The 16,829-nt window shown below is 48.6% G+C and overlaps 1 protein-coding gene across 1 annotated transcript in view; it reads right to left on the bottom strand.

Moving 5' to 3' along the window:
- Nucleotides 1-876: 876 nt before the first annotated feature.
- PIAS2 (protein inhibitor of activated STAT 2) overlaps nucleotides 877-16,829 on the bottom strand; it is a 155,111-nt gene continuing 139,158 nt past the window's right edge. The window contains exons 14-15 of the transcript XR_005362421.1: nucleotides 8,455-8,594; nucleotides 877-1,026 (exon numbers count right to left, since the gene is read on the bottom strand). The gene's annotated coding sequence lies outside the window, so the exon portion shown is untranslated. The remainder of the gene's footprint in view (nucleotides 1,027-8,454; nucleotides 8,595-16,829) is intronic.

Genomic DNA, 16,829 nt, shown 5'->3' with positions numbered 1-16,829 from the left:
CCCCGGGAGCGCCCCGGCCGGCCCCTGCGCCCGCACCCAGGCGGCGGGAGGTGGGCCTCCGCTTCTGCGGATGCGAGGCGGGGGCCAAAGCAGCCGCACAGGCTGGCGAACGACAGGCGGGCTGCGCGGAGGGGGAGGGGTGCAGCGGAAAAAGCCGGGGCTGAACCTTGGAATCATAAACCGGGGCAGGAAGGGGGGCGGCGGCTGCGGCGCTGGGCAGGCTGCAAGCGAGCGTTTGCCGGCGGCGCGCAGGGCACGGAGTCACCGCGGTGGCCGCGTCCTCGCGCGCCGGAGATCTCTCCGGAGAAAGCGGAGCAAGGTCAGCGGGCAACCCGTCAAGGACGGCGCGCGCCGCTCCCGCCTGCTCAGGGCCCGCGCCCCGGGCACCCAACTCCCGCAGGGAGAAGATCCCGAGGCTCCACACCCCCATCGCAGGCCTCCCCCCCGCCCCAGCTGCGGCCGGCGGCTGCTCGTCAAAGACCTTGTTGTCCCCGAGACACTGGGACCTTGTCTCATCCTTGGAACCGCTCATAAATCTTAGGTGAAGCGGCTGGCCGCCTTAGGGTACCACGGTCCCCAAAAGCTTTAGTAAGTCAGGAAGTCTGGAAGGGTTTGTGCTTCAGTGGGCACGCCACGGAAAATACACCCAGGAACGTACTGCCAGAGTCGTGCGTCTTCAGAAATCCAAGCCCCTAAACGCGCTCCCCTAATTTTCCTAATTCCCTGCCCCAGGAGCCCCCTACCCCCCCCCCCCCCCCCCACCCCCCCACCCCCCACCCCCGCCAGCCCTGTCATCCTGACACCGCAGTCCCTGGGAGGCTTGGAGAGTCACTGCCTGGGCTTTCACCACTGAGCCCCTTCAGGGCCCTCCAACCTTACTGGGAGCTTCTGGAGTCAGGGCAAGGATTCCTCCTCTCTCAACTAGACGGAAACTCTAAACGCTGCAAGGAAAGATGACTTTGATGAGGAAGCATCCAGACTCCAATGCTCCATCCGGTCTTACACTTTAGTAGTTTGCTCTTCGAGCTGGAAAGACCAAGAGAAGGGGAGGCAAATCTCATGATTAGGGATTTACCAATAAGCTTGGAATTCGTGTCAATGCATAAGGTGGAAATGGGCCCTGTGCGATCTGTAAAGAGTTTATGTACCAAATATGTCTCTGTGAGGTCAATTAAAGAACACAAACATTTAGATAGCCCATTATTATAATAATCCCTATATTTAGTTGGTGTTTTACACATCAAAAAGTGCTTGCTCTTGCATATATTAATTGAATTAGGGCCTGCTAGCCTCTAGCTAACCCACTTTACAATCAAAAAGACCAAAGCTCTAGATGCCCAAAGTATCTCATCCAGCAAGAAGTCTTTGGAATGGGAGATGTGGCATTTTCTCCCATAGAAGCAGGGATGGCTTCATAGTCAGGGGACCAGCACCTGGACCCCAACCCCACCCTTGGCTCAATGTTCCATTCTAACTTCTTAATAATTTTTGAACGAGGAGGGCCTACACATTGCTTTGCACTGGGAAACACAGATTATGTGGTGGGTCCTGCACAGTCATCCAATTTGATAGACTCTTGATTTCTCCCTTAGTTGGTCCTCACCTGTAGAGCTCAGGAGTTACCACCACCACACTGCTGTCAAGGGGCTCTCATTTCCTCTCTTTTCCTGCTGGTTCCCCACCCCCATCAAGCACCCTCTCTGATAACTGTCTTTGAGTGCACAGTGCCTTGGAAAAACAAAACTAATCTATTTTAAAATAGGAAATCTAAATTATTCTAAAAATGTACGGCCTGCTGAGTTTCCACAAGCTGAACACACTAGTGTAACCAGCACATAGATCAAGAAACAAGAACACTATCAGACCCTCCCACCCTGCCCCGCCCAAGACCCCTCTCCTGCTCCTTTCCAGTTACTACATACTCAAGAGGAACCACTATTCTGACTTTCAACCCCAAAGATCAGTGTTTCTCGTTCTTGCATTTTATACAAACAACATCATACATTATTCTTTCATCTCTGACTTCCACTCACCATTTGTTGGAAGATTTCTCTATGTCATTGTGTGTGGCCCCCTGAGATTCCTCATCCCCTCTGGTACATGCACTCTCCCAGTTATTCAATTGAACATCAATCTAGGTGCTGCTGGGAAGAGATTTTGCGATGTAATTAAGGCCCGAATCAGTTGGCTTTGAGATGAGAGGATTCTCACTGGGCCAGGTCACATGAGCCCTTAAAAGGGACTAAGCTCTTCCTGGCCAAAGAGATTTTGAAGCTTGAGACAGATGGACTCAAGGGAAGTTCTTCATTGTTGACTTTGGCAACGGAGGAGTCCCCATGGCAAGAGCTACAGATGGCCTCTGAGGGCTGGGACCAGCTCCTGGCTAGCAGGCCACAAGGAAATGGGGGACCTCAGTCCTCCACTCAGAAGACCCCAAATTCTGCCAACAACCTGAATGAACCAGGAAGACAGTCCTGGGCATCCAAGCCTGTGAGGCCCTCTGAGGAGAAGCCAGATCTAAGACCCACACCCCTGTGAGCTGGTAGGCGAATGTGGTTTTCAGCCACTCAGTGGGCGGTCATTTGTTTCATAGCACTAGAAAACCAATACTTTGCAGGCTATGATTTAGATAGTTTATGGATACAGTCCCAGTTTGTTCAATCTTATTTCTGTATAGTATGTCATGTGGCACAACCTACTTACCCATTCTACTGGTGATGGACCCCTGGAGAGCTGCCACCATGGGCCTTCCAGTCTATGTCTTTTGGTGAGCATACGCATGCTTATCTGCTGGGTGGCGGTATTTGGAAGTGAAATCGCCGGGTCACAGGAGATTCAGCTTTAGTGATTGCTTACGTGGTTTTCCAGAGAGCCACGTAGCTCTTTTCATAGGTATTTTATTTTCATAGGTATCTATTTTATTTTTTTTTCTATTTTATTTTTTAAAAGATTTATTTATTTATTTATTTATTTATTTATTCATGAAAGACACAGAGAGAGAGAGGCAGAGACACAGGCAGAGGGAGAAGCAGGCTCCACACCGGGAGTCCAATGTGGGCCTCGATCCCGGGACTCCAGCATCATGCCCTGGGCCGAAAGCAGGCGCTAAACCGCTGAGCCACCCAGGGATCCCCTAGGTATCTATTTTAAATTAGGAAATCTAAATTATTCTAAAACTATATGGCCTGCTGAGTTTCCACAAGCTGAACACACTAGTGTAACCAGCACACAGATCAAGAAACAAAAACATTATCAGACCCTCCCACCCTGCCCCGCCCAAGACCCCTCTCCTGCTTCTTTCCAGTTACTACATAGTCAAGAGGAACCACTATTCTGACTTTCAACTCCAAAGATTAGTGCTTCTCATTCTTGCGTTTTACACAAACAGCATCATACATTATATATTCTTTCATCTCTGACTTCCGCCATCACCCTAGCTGACACCAACATTACGCAGCTAATCTAATAGTGAAAACCTAATAAGCTAAGAGTCAAAACAGCCCAGAGACAATAACTCCTTAAGGCTGGGTGCGGACTCTCCTCAATGGCCAGGTGGCCTGCAGGAAGCAGCAAGTGAGGGCTGACGCTGACGTTGGCCACAGCTGGCACTCCATAGCAGCATTCTAGGTGCGATGTGTTTGGGTCACCTGATCCCCAGTGAATGATCAGCAATAGTCCAGCGTGCAGCTCTTCTAATCCTAAACAGTGTCTTAAACCTGACCACCCTCATTCCAAGTCAGGAGGTCCCTTTAATGCACATACAGATAGGAGTGTCGGCAGTGGAGTGGGAGACCAAAGATCTCGAAAAACGGAGGTCTGCAGTCCCTGTTGTTGCTATCAATATGGATCTAGGTTCCATTTTAAGCCAGATCTGTATTCTGATTGTGGGATTGCAGCAAACACTCGGAAGGCCTTGCAAACAAAGGAGTAAACACATGGATAGCTGATCACTATGCCAGATTCGGCCAACACCACTTTTATATCCTAATTGCCAGGAACGGGGACAGCTGCCTCATTGTTTAAAACACACACACATGCACAATTAAGCCAAGAACAAATGTCAACACTGGCACAATCTGCTAACTTACTGATAACTGATAGGCATTACTCATGCTGTGAGCATCATCTCCAATAGGAAATGGAAAGATCCTTTTTTTTTTTTTTTTTAGAGAGTTGTACTGGTTTAAGAAAGCTGGGGTTTGTACCGTTGCGGCACAACTGCAACCTGCCAGATTATGTAAGTGACATTCCACCCATGTGTTCAAGGAGTTTGTGATAAGTACATGCTGTTCTGCTTCTTTATATTTGTGTTAACAAGGCAGGCTCCAAGCGGCTGATTCCTGGTTTGGGGACACTTTGTGCTGAGGGTGTCTCGCAGCCATGGAGCAGAAATGCCCAGTGATGTACCTCAGAATCTAGAGAGCTGGGGTTCGCCACTGCTTAGTCAGCTGCAGACGCTGGATTCCATGTTTTCCGTACATTATTATCACTGGTTTTCTGTACATTATTATCATAGAATGTAACTCAAATTTAAGCCCCTTGTTCAGTCCCCTTAGAAAGTACAAGGTATGTTTGAAATGACTTCTTGTAAGAATCCTGAACAAGGCCCTCAGGTCACACTTTGGCCTTCACATCTCCAACCTGAGAGACAACGTCCTTCTGTCCCCCGCACTGCCTCCTGGGGCTCCTCTGCTGCATCTGCCTCGATTCATCCAGTCTGTTTCTAGAGGCAGAGATATGCCTCTTGTTCTTAATGCACAGTGGTTCCTGCATCGCAGAGAGCAGGAACACTTGTTTCCCCCTTGGGGTTGCCACACTCCCACAGGTAGCCAGAAACAGCTATACTATTTATAATGAGGTCACTCAGGACACTTCTCCATGATGTGGTATCTACTTTGCTCACCTTAAAGGCCAAGCTCTGGGGTAGAAACACGGGGATCAGGTTCTGCCCTTTGAAGAGGAGCTCTGACAAATTTAGCTAAGAGACTGTTTTTCATTTCCAGTCCATCGCAGACACCTGGACACATTTTGTTGGTGGTCTGTATGATGCTAAAACTTTGAAAGAATGCCCCATGAATACTGCTGCTTGGAAATGTTTAACGTTCCTTGGTACCAGAAAAGAGAAAAGGCATGCACGTCCCGCTATGATCATGCATTTCTAAAACCCCAAAGGAGATGCCCAGTCCTGATGCCATGGTCACAGCAAAGCACATGTTACTTAACCTCCGTCCTAGGTTCTAAAAGCTCCAGGCTTTCTGAGCATGTGGTGGAGTGTCTACTATGTGGTTGGTATCGCATGATGTGCCAGGGAAATGAGAATCTGTAAGCCATACTCTGTGCTCTTAAAGGAATTTATGTGGCAGTGAAAAAGACAGACAATACCCTCCTGTAGGGGAAGTAAGCCTCTAACCCAACTTGGGGGTGGCAGGGTGGGAAGGTGGGTAGGGGGCAGGATGGCAAGGAAGCGGTCTGGACCAGGTTGTGTTTGACCTGAACTGTGACGGGGAAGGATGATCAGCCAGGAGTCAAGGAGACGGGCAGGGGGCAATGCGGACAAAGCCTGGCAGCAGGACGCATGGCCTGGTCGGCTCCGTGTAGCTGGAGAGATGAGGCTAGATGAGTGGGCAGGAGCCAGAGTATAGGAGTTGGGATTTTATCCATGGAACTAGTGCAAGATTTTAAGTAGGAGAAGAAGATGATCAGATTTGCATTTTGGTTAAATCAACCTCCGGGTTGGTAGAGAGCAGTTGGAGGGAGAGATGCCTAAAAAGTCATGGACGAGACAGCCTCCCTTTCTTTTAGCTGACAACACCAGAACCCCCTCCCATGGCTACAGCCTCACCCCCCCCCCACACACCAGGGCCAGGCAGCCCCACTACCTCTCTCATCAACGTACCAGCTTGAGAAAGAATTCTCTGCCCCTTTCTGAGGGGGCAGGCAGGGAGTGGAGGCCCACGATTACTGCCTTATGGAAGCTGTCGCAGTATTTGGTGCCTCAGCATCCCTTTAATTTGGTATTCATGGAGATAGCTTAGGCGGGCTCGGGGCCGGTCCACTGCACACTGGTACAGTCACAGAGCGTGTCGCGAGGACACCCTATTTTGCGACTTCCCTGGGGTTCCCTCTGCTCCACAGTTTCCTGGAGCAAAAACACTCTCTTCCCTGGTCTCTTTGAAAAGCCTGACCCTGGGAAAGGCTCTGATAGCTGTCATTTAGATCCCACCATTCCTAATGGGGAGAAACTGGGCCCAAGGTATCTTCTGTGCCTGGAATAAAGGTGATGTCCTATTAGACCAGCACGCAGACACCTATGGGTGACCATCACCTTGCCCACGTCCTCGGACACTCTCAGTGCAGTCTGACAGGGAGGGGTTTTCTAGAGGGCTTACATACCTGATACTATAGGGATTCGTGGAAACAGGACTTGTTTCTAAAGGAGATTTCTGGTCATCCAACAACGTCGGTACTTACATTGGGAAAAATCGACAGGCTTGATGTATGTATGCCGCCTGAACGTCATGGAAGACAGATCATCGTTCACGAGTGAGGTCACCAGTATGACAGCCCTAGCGCCCTATGTTGTGGATTTGCCCAGATGGCTACTATTTACAGGCCAAGTCAGCAGTGCCGTATACCAGGGGTTGGCAAACTGAACGGACCAGTCAATTCTGTAGGCCTGGTGGGCCTTACAGTTTTGGTTGCATACCACTCTGCTGTCATGCTGTGAAGGAATAAAATGATACAGAAACAAGTGAGTGTGACCAGAGTTGGTCCACAGGCTATAGTCTGCTGCCTGGCCCGGGTCCACACCATGTGACTTGCAGGGCCCCAGGCAGAAGTCCTACCCCACAGAACTGAGGAATCACATGAAAGGCATTCCCCCGTGTTCGGGCATCACATCTACAAAGGCCTGGTAAATGATAACATGGGAATCCATGATCCACATCAACATGTTGGCCCAGATTCAATCCTTGAAGTACAGCCTGGAGACCATGGGATGACGTGTCCATGCAGAAAGTGGCATCTACTGTGGTCCATCTGTTTCATAAACATATGCCCCTGGTCACCAGGGAATCCTGAGCACAGATACAGGTTGTTTGGTGAACCTCCGTCTCACTTATGGAGACAATAAATTCTTGTGTCTTGAAGGTCACTGTGTCAGTTAAGATCTTTTGGCTAAAGTAATAAAGACCATAGAGAAATGTAGTATCCCGCATATCAGAAAGGCTGGGGCTGGGGTGAGCTCCACAAATGGCTAACCACTATTTCTAGAACCCAATATTTCTAGAGCTTGTCATCCTCTTCTTATCCTCATCTAAAGTTAGGCTTCTTCCTAAAAGTTGCTGTCCTCGGGGTCATACGAGAGTTGCCGTCAGTAATTGAGAGGATAGTAGGAGAGAGAGAGAGACAGACAGAAACTCCTCCAACCTAGGACCAATAATAATCACCAGAAGGATGCCATGCACTGACTGGTTTACTCTGGGTCCCTGAACCAATCACTAACAAGGGGTTGGTTTCATCCTAGTTGGTCTAGTCTACTGAGAACCTTCCCCAGGAGCCAGGGCCAATTCTAGAAACCACATTGCTGCTTAGACAGAGGGAGATGGAACGGATGTTGGAGAGTCGACCCAACATCATTGGGAGCAGCACTTTTTTCCACTTACGTTTCCTTTCTTCCTTTTGAGGGAGCACCGTTGCTGCCATTGAGTAGGTGTTGATGACAGACAAACAAGAGGGTGATAAGAGGTGCCCCGTGGGTGTCCCAGAAATGTTGTTTCAGAACCACGAAGAGCATCACCTGTGGCCCTGTCTCCCCAAACACACACATACACAGTCACTGGTTCACTGATGTTAGCACCTACGACTGTACTCGTGGTAAAAGAGGAAGCCAGGCAACAGGTCAGCCAAATTACAAGTGTGGAAACAGACTACATTTGTGTCTGCATGCCTCAGTGTTTGGCTGTGAAGACAGTGACAGGCTGGGGAAAACAGCTGCCAGTGTAGGGGTGGGGAGGTGCTCTAGGGTGGTGGGAAGGAACCCAGGATGGAGAGTAGGAGAAGACACGCTTTAGGTCACAGCCCTAGGAGCTCAGGAGAGACACCTGCTTTCTCTTACCCAGTGGTGTCCTCACAGGGAAATGTAAAAAATATAATATCTATCCCTCAAAGTAAGAGTTTTCAAAGACTAAATACAAAAATGTAAAAGCATGTTGTAAACTATAAAGCTACACGATTCTAAGATAAACAGCATTATTTGCAATGGCCTGAGATAGAGAGATTTCACAAATGCTGAGTATGGACAGATTTGTGAAGCTGCTCAGGGGTCCTCAGTGGCTTCCATCATCACTGACAACCCCATGTGCTCGGGACTGTCTGCTGGCCATCACTCTGCAGCGTCCCCTGAAGCCCAGACCTGGATCTACCCCCTCCACACTCCCCCCCATCCACACTTACCCATCTCGAGTCTCACTATCCCATCTCCTTTGGAGGGCACAGTCCTAAGAGTCAGAAACTGGAATTCTAGGCCTGGCTCTGCCACACACTGGCCATCTGAACTTGGGCTACATTAACCAGTTGGCAACCTTGGACTCAACCTACAAAATAAAAGAGAGGTGTGGCTTTTAAAAATCTCTCCAGCATGGCGAAACCTGGCGTCAAAGCAAAACGATGTCTCTGTGCGGTCCATCCTCCCCTCCTGCCCTTCTCCGCCTGAACGGCAGCCCAGAGACACCATCATAAAAACACAAGGGCTTTACTGAAGCATAGTTTGAAAACCACTGAGCTAAATGATACCCCACGGGCCCATTCATCTCTATGATTCCCTCAGTTTCTACTTCTGAGATGAATGACTTCATGCTAACGTGCGAGGTAATATAATAGGGCTCCCCCACCTAGAATTATTTGTATTTAAGTAGCAATTCCCACAGATGTATACTCTTAAGAATTAACAACTAAAGATGGAACTTCGGGCACCATATACGTGAAAGAGGCAGTTGGGGGACTTCCTGGATTCCCTAAAATCACTCAACTTGGGTTATCCCTTCAGCTTTCATGTATTCTGAAGCGGCTAATGGCATTTTTCAGGGTGACGAGTGATCTGTTGGCTTCCCAATTTGGGACCTGTCAAAGCAGGGGCCCCCATTAGTCCCATGGTTAACCGTGGGGCCCATGGAGGACAAGGGAAGTCACTGTGCCTTTCACAGAGCAGAGCGGGGAGGAAGTCAGTCAGGTTCAGCTGAAATCCCCTAAATGACAAGACTTAATATACACATTTTTTTTTCCCTGTGACATAACTGACATTCAGAGGTGAGCCATCCAAGGCTCAGAGGGTGGCTCCATTCAAAAAGTCTTTGAAGATCCAGGCTCCTTCCAGCTCATTACTCTTCCATTCCAAGGAAGGAAGACCCATGACCAATGGTGGGTTCCACCTCAGGCGTCAGCCACCCAGGAGAGGCCAACAATTCTCAGAATTTCAGTTCTGGGATCTACATGTTGGCCCATACTCTCAAGAATTTTATCAGAATATCTTCAGATTCTTCAACAGAACTTTTAATGTCATTTGAATAGATGCAGATTAGAGCTACATAAGTAATAAGAGTATAACAAACTTTAAAAACGCATTTGTACTCCATAACTATGTGCTACAAAGTTCTGATTTTCCTCTTAACCCTTTTAAGAAGTCTAATGTAGGTAGAAGTAGTACACAGGTTGTGGTGTACAGTTCCATGAAGTACCGGGATGCGAAGATACCCTTGCAACCACCACTCAGGTACAGAAGCCGCCTCCCTACACTGCTCCCAGTCTGCTGTGCCTGGTCCTTCTCGCTTCCTTTCTTCTCAACTCTGTCCTATTCTTGTCTTCTCATCCACCTCTCAGAGACCCCAGGAGCAGGGGTGGTGGAGGTGGTGGTAATATTTTGAGGCTGTTTCCCCTCCTGGCACAGTGACCTGTGGAGCCAGACTCACCAAGATCTAGATCTCAGCTCCTCTGCTCACCGGGTTTGGGAATCCAAGCAAGACACCATCTCTGTAGCACCTACCCAAGCACCGTCCAGTGGGGCCAGATCACAGTCTGGCAGCTTGTCGGGCACTCTACATGGTGGCCCACATGACCGTCGCTGCATTTCATTTTTATTCCTTCAGTTGGGCCTTTTATTTTTTTTTAAGATTTTATGTATTTATTCATGAAAAACAGAGAGAGAGGCAGAGACACAGGCAGAGGGAGAAGCAGGCCCCCTGTGGAGAACCCAATGTGAGACTTGATCCTGGGACCCCGGAATCACGCCTTGAGCTAAAGGCACACGCTCAACTGCTGAGCCACCAGTTGGGCCTTTTAAAAGCCCTGTGAGGGGGCAGTCCCGGTGGCGCAGCGGTTTGGCGCCGCCTGCAGCCTGGGGTGTGATCCTGGAGACCTGGGATCGAGTCCCACGTCAGGCTGCCTGCATGGAGCCTGCTTCTCCCTCTGCCTGTGTCTCTGCCTCTCTCTCTATGTCTATGAATAAATAAAATCTTTAAAAAAATAAAAAATAAAAAAAAGCCCTGTGAGGCACTCAGTCTACATCACAGACAGATGCCAAGACGTCCACTGAGGCAGAATGACTTCCCCAACACTGCATGGTGGGTCAGTGAGCTCTGAGGCTGGGCCAGCGCATGACTGGAGCTGCTGTCTTCCTGACCCAGAGGGGCTGAGACCAGGCGACGGTTCGGATCTGCCCGCAGGCCCCTGGCCGTCCAGATGTTTGCTTGGTCCAGGGCTGCCTGGTTCTTCAACCGATTCACTATCACTTGTCTCTGCCTCGCCAGGTTTCCTCAACACACGCACAAATGCCAACCCTACAACACCTGCTGATAAAACCTTTCTTGGCAGGATTGGGTTCCAGAGGCGTCTAATAATAACTGCAGACACAGAGGAGTGAATAGCTGACTGTGCAAAGAGCATGTGGGACCCTCCAGGACCAGACAGGATGCAGAGCGGTCAAGGGCAAAGCAGCATCTGCAGCTGGGATAGGGGCAGAGCCCGGAGCTGGCAGGCGGGGCAACAGGCACGACGAGGAGGATGGTGAACTGAAGTCAGGCCCCAGGTTGGCCATGCTGGCAATGCTGGGTGGTCCCTGACTTATCCAGCAACTACTACCAGGTGACGCCCCTGGAACAGGTGCTGGGTGATACATGCATGTGTGGTTCGGAGCCCAGAGGAAAACTCCATCCCTCCATAAGGTGTTTGGACATTTATTCAGAAGGGGCCAGGTCTTTTCCTCTATGGGAGACACAAGGCTGACAAGCAAGCAGCCCTACAGAGGGGGCCTAGGGATGTGCCCCAAGTGATGCAAAGGGCCCGAGGATGAGAGCCTCCGCGTCCACCCAGGCCCTGCGGTTTCTCCTTGTCCACTCTGGAGGCCTGTCCTGGCCTTGCTCACTCTCTCACAGCCCCCTCCCCCCTCCCCGGGGTGCAGAGGGCACCATCCCAGCCCCACCACAGCCCAGGAGCTGTGTGCTCGGCACTCTTCATGGTGCTTCCCTGCTCCAGCCATGACCAGGGGTGAAAGCCACCCTGGAAGGAGCACACCTTCCTTTCCTTGATCCTACTACCAAGCGAGACGACTGTGGAGAGCTGAGGGCTTAAAGCCAAGGGCTGCCCCTAGACACTCTCCCAGGTCATGTGCTTTTACCCAGAGCATCAGTACTTCGCTGGGAGGAGGCTCCCAGGGCAGGTCGGTCCTGCACAGGTCCACGGGGGTTGTTTCAGGGCCATGGAAGTCCCCGCAGCCCCCTGTCCTTCCTCCCAGCTGCTGAAGGGCTTCGGGATGGAGACAAGTGCCCCCCAAAGAGAGCTCCACACTCTAGCCCCACCAGCCCCCTATCCAACACCCAAGCCAGGCCCCGTGCTCACTGCCCACTGGCGCCCAGACCCCTGGCACCCATCAGCCTCTAACAAGAGAGAAGATGACTTGAGAGAGGGAATGTCACATTTCCCCACGTTTAGGGAATCATGTCTATATTATTATGAAAACATTCCCCTTGCATTCCCAGCTGCTTGTAAGGAGTGGTCTGGGGGAAGGTGTCCCTGACATGTCCCCAGGTTTGGGGACAGGCTGAGGCAGTCACCCCGTACCCTTCAGTGAACAGAGGGGAAGCCAGCAACCCAGTCCCAGACGAAACCTTGGTGTCTGCCCCGTGGGGGCGGGGGAGTGCAGGTGCCACTGTGGGGGTGCCGTCCCAGGGGCTTGTGCTGGTGCCCGGGGTCCCTGCAACAAGCACCTGCTCCACAGCGCCCACCGGGGTCCCTGAGGGCTGGGGCCACGGTCCTGTTTGGGAGAGGGGTTCCTCCTTAGTGCGACAAGTCTGCCTGACAGGTTGCTATAAAAAGGAGCAAAAATAACAGCTGTGCCTCCTCGTCGGTCTTTGTGTTCCCCGTTTCATTTATCACACACATCTTGCGACAGCGACTCATTCTCACATCTCCCTCACTTCCTCCCTCCAACGTGAATTTACTTAAAATAACAGCCACCACTCGGGGTCAGCCTCAGCCGCGCCTGAGCGAGGAGCTGCTCTGGGAAGAGGACTGTGCCCCAAAGCAGCCTCAGGAGGCCCGAGTCCCCCTCCCCAGTCCCCAGACTTCCCAGCTTCTTGGCAGCACCCTGGCCTCCCCTCCCCACAGCAGAGGCTGAATATGCAATGTCAATGGAAACTCTGCTGAGGACAAGGTGGGCCAGGAGAGCAAGAAAGAGCAGGACACCGTCCACCTGGCATGGAAGGAGCACCTCACCAGAGACAGGGACCTGGGTTCTGCTCTAATACATTCTCTCAGCATGCTGTGTGGCCACGGGCAAGTTGCATCCCCTCTCCGGGTCTCAGACTCTTTGTAAAACAGGAATGTGTGAGAGCCCGTCCTGTGCCAGGTCCCTGCCCGGAGCCTCTCGGGGGCACAATCCTGGTCCCTACATCTCTCTTCTCCATCCCTCACCAATTAGGCTTGCCCATGCCTTACTTAGCTGCCTATCATGTCATGTCTGGTCTAATGTAGAACACTCTGGCCTCTTCTTCCAACCTCCTCACCAGCCTCTGGAGTCTGTACTCCACACCGGACTTCTCAGTGCTGACCTCATGCACTGTTTAAAACCCATCGGAGGGGGGCACCCGGGTGGCTCAGTGGCCGAGAGTCTGCCTATGTGTTTCTGTGAAGGCGGTTTTTTAAAAAGATGAGGTTAACACTTAAATCAGAAGACGCTGAATAAAGCAGATAACTCTTCATCGTGTGGTGGGCCTCATCCAATCAGGTGAAGGGCCAGGAGGGGAAAAACATCAACCTCCCTGCAAAGGAAGAGGAAATTTTGCACTTGGACTGCTATAGGATAGGAGCTGCAACATCAGCCTTTCCCTGGGTCTCCAGCCCACCAGCCTGCTCTGCAGATTTAGGACTCACCGTGCCCCACAATCATGAGAGACAATTCCTTAAACATTCTCTCTCTCTACACACACATGCCCTATTGGTTCTGTTTCTCTGGAAAACCCTAATACACTGAGTGAATGATTCAACCCTCCCCCCCAACCACCACCACTTACCTGATACCTTTGGCTAAAGGTGTAGGATGTGTAGGAGGAGGAGGAAGAAAAATGGGTAGCTTTTTCATATGCTTATCACTTTTATATCTTTCTTTACGAAGAACCTGAGTAAGTCCTTTGTTCTTTTCATCATGCTGTTGTCTTCTCTTATTTCTTTGTTGGTTTTCAAAATATATTCTGGATATATGTTCTATGTCACATATAAGTGGCTTAAAAACATTTCCTCCTGGAATGTGTTCTGTGTTTTCATTTCTTAACATTGTTTTTTTGATTAGTTGGAATTTTTGATTTTGATAAAGTCAAATCTACCCGTGGTTTTTTTATTTTCAGCTCCAATTAGGGACTTGTGTATTCTAAGAATGCTTTCTCTTAGAAGCTTTAGAGATTTACCTTTTGCACTTAAATTGTATGATCTATTTCAAATTAACCTTTACGTGGTGTAAGGTAGAGGCCGAGGTTCATTTCTGCTCCATAAGAACACTGAGTGTTCCAGTCCCATTTTTGGAAAAAACAGTCATTTCTCCCGTTAAATTCATTTAGCACTTTTGTTAAAAATCGAGTTATACTTTATGGGTTTCCTTCTAGATTTGACATTCTATTCCATTGATCTATTTAGTCATCCATATGCCAATACCATATTGTCTTATCTATTATAACTTCATGACGTGTCTTGAAATCTGGCAGTACACATTCTCCAACTTCAATCTTTAACATTGTTTTGCTTATTCTAGGTCCTTTTGCAATTTCATGTACATTTTAGAATAAGCTTTTCAATTTCTGCAAAAAGTCTAATGAGATTTTAATTGGGATATCATCTTAACAATATGACATCTGGACCAAATTAAGTCTTCCGATCTATGAACACAGAATACATCTCCATTTATTCATGTCTTACTGATTTTCTCTTAGCTATGTTCTGTGGTTTTCAGCATACAGGCCTCCCACGTCTTTTGTTAAATTTCTTCTTAAGTATTTTATGTTTTTTGATGCTATTGTAAATAGTATTTTAAAAATAAACTATTTTTCTAGGATAGTTTTAGATTTAGGGCACCTGGGTGGCTCAGTCAGTTAAGCTTCTCTGACGCTTGATCTCAGCTCAGATGTTGATCTCAGGGTTGTGAGTTCAAGGCCTGCACTGGACTCCATGCTGGGCATGGAGCCTACTTAAAAAAAAAAAAAAGTATTTATATTTTAAAAAAACACTGTAAAGGTAGTACAGAGAGTTCCTAAATAACCCACACTTAGTTTTTCCTATTGTCAACAAATTGCATTAGTGTGGTGTATCTGTCACAATCAATGAACCAATCAATATTGGCATGATGTTATGAACTAGAGTCAAGCAGTTATTAATATTTCCTTAGTTTTTCCCTAAAGTCCCTGCTCTGTTCCAGGCTCCCATCCTGAATACCACATTACATTTAGTTGCCACGCATCCTTAGGCTCCTCTGGACCGGGACAGTTTCTCAGACTTTCCTGGTTTGTGAGGCCAGTTTTGAGGAGCTATTTTGTAGAACACCCTTCCCTGGGGTTCATCTGATGTCTTTCTTGCGATTAGACTGAGTTTATTGATTTGGGCAAGAAGACCACAGAAGCAAAGTGCCATTTTTCATCCTGTCATGTCAGGAGCACATTCTCTCAACATAACTAATCACTGTTGATTTTGACCTTGATCACCTGGCTGACGCAGTGCCTGTCAGCCTTCTCATGACAAAGTTACTTCTCCCCGCCTCCACTCTACACCCTTTGGAAAGAACTCATTGTGCAGCCCCCCTGGAGGCGTGGAGAGTTATGCTCCACATCTTTTAGAGTAGAGTATAACTTATTTGGAATTCTTCTCCATGGCCCATCTGTTTGTTCTTGCCCATTGACTTACTCCCCTTCTGTGGCTATGCTAATGAAGACATTATTTGCCATCCGCGCCTATTCTTTGGTGAAATTTCTGTTCAAATATTTTGCCCATTTAATAAATTGGGTTGTTTTCTTCATTAAATGTTTACACATGCATATTTTTCCCCAGATACAGATGTGTATCTTTTGTAAATATCTCTCCCCTCCTGCAACTCCTTTCTTCATATTTCAACAGTGTGTTTAGAAAAAAAACAATTTGAGTGAAGTTCAGAGTCTCTCTGCTCCTAGTGAGTGAGTGTTTATGGTGTTAACTAAAAAGTCACTGCCTAACACAGGCTCATAAAGATGCTCTCCCTGTTTTCTTCAGGAAGTTTCAGTTTCAGGTATTACATTTAGGTCTGGGATTCAGTTTTTCATTTTTTTCTTTTCTTTCTTTTTTTTTTTTTTTAAGAGAGAGAGTGCAAGCATTGGGGAAGGGAGAGGAGGGGCAGAGGGAGAAAAAGAATCTTCTACAGCCCAGGGGTTCATCTCACCACTCTGAGATCATGACCTGAGCCGAAATCAAGGGTTGGACGCATAATCCACTGAGCCACCCATGCGCCCCTGTGACTCATTTTTTCATAATTCCTTTGTGTAGAGGCAACTGTTTCATAGTTGGCATTTCCATGCATTTTTTCAAGCTGAGGAAGTTCAAAGGGGTTTGTGTAGATTGCCTTTAAACACACACACACACACACACACACACACACACACACACACACACACCTTTATTTTTCAGAGCAGTTTCGGAGCAGTTTTAGGTTCACAGCAAAATGGGGCAGAAAGTACAGAGTGTTCCCAGGTACTCCCTGCCCACCCCCCTCCCATATGCACAGCCTCCCCCCACCATCCGCAGTCCCTACCCAACCAGGAAATGTGTCACAATCTGCATTGGCACATCATCATCCAGAGTCCAGAGTTCACATTACAGTTCCCTCAGAGATACACATTCAGTGGGTTTGGACAAACATATAATAAGAACATGATCCACCCTTATGGTATCTTACAGAGCAGTTTCACTGCCCTAAAACTCCTCTGGACTCTATTTAGCTCTCCCCACCCATGCCAACCCTGAGCTCTTTTACTGTCTCCATACTTCTGTGTTTCCCGGAATGTCATATAGTTGTAACCACATAGTACGTAGGCTTTTCAGATTTTTTTTTTTTTCACTTAGTAACATGCATCCAAGGTTCCTCCTCGTCTTTTCATGGCTTGATAGCTCATTTTTGGTCAGTGCTGGATAACATTCCACTGTTTGGATATGCACGATTTATCCATTCAGCTACTCAAGGACATCTTTATTGATTCCAAGTTTGGGCTATTATGTCTCAAGCTGCTAGAAAACATCAGTGTGCAGGTTTTTGCATGGACGCAAGTTTT

This window comes from Canis lupus, chromosome 7 (assembly GCF_011100685.1).
Source record: "Canis lupus familiaris isolate Mischka breed German Shepherd chromosome 7, alternate assembly UU_Cfam_GSD_1.0, whole genome shotgun sequence".
Taxonomy (NCBI): Eukaryota; Metazoa; Chordata; class Mammalia; order Carnivora; family Canidae; genus Canis; species Canis lupus.
Note: the sequence above shows the minus strand (reverse complement) of the source record. Positions and strands in the feature narration are given on the sequence as shown.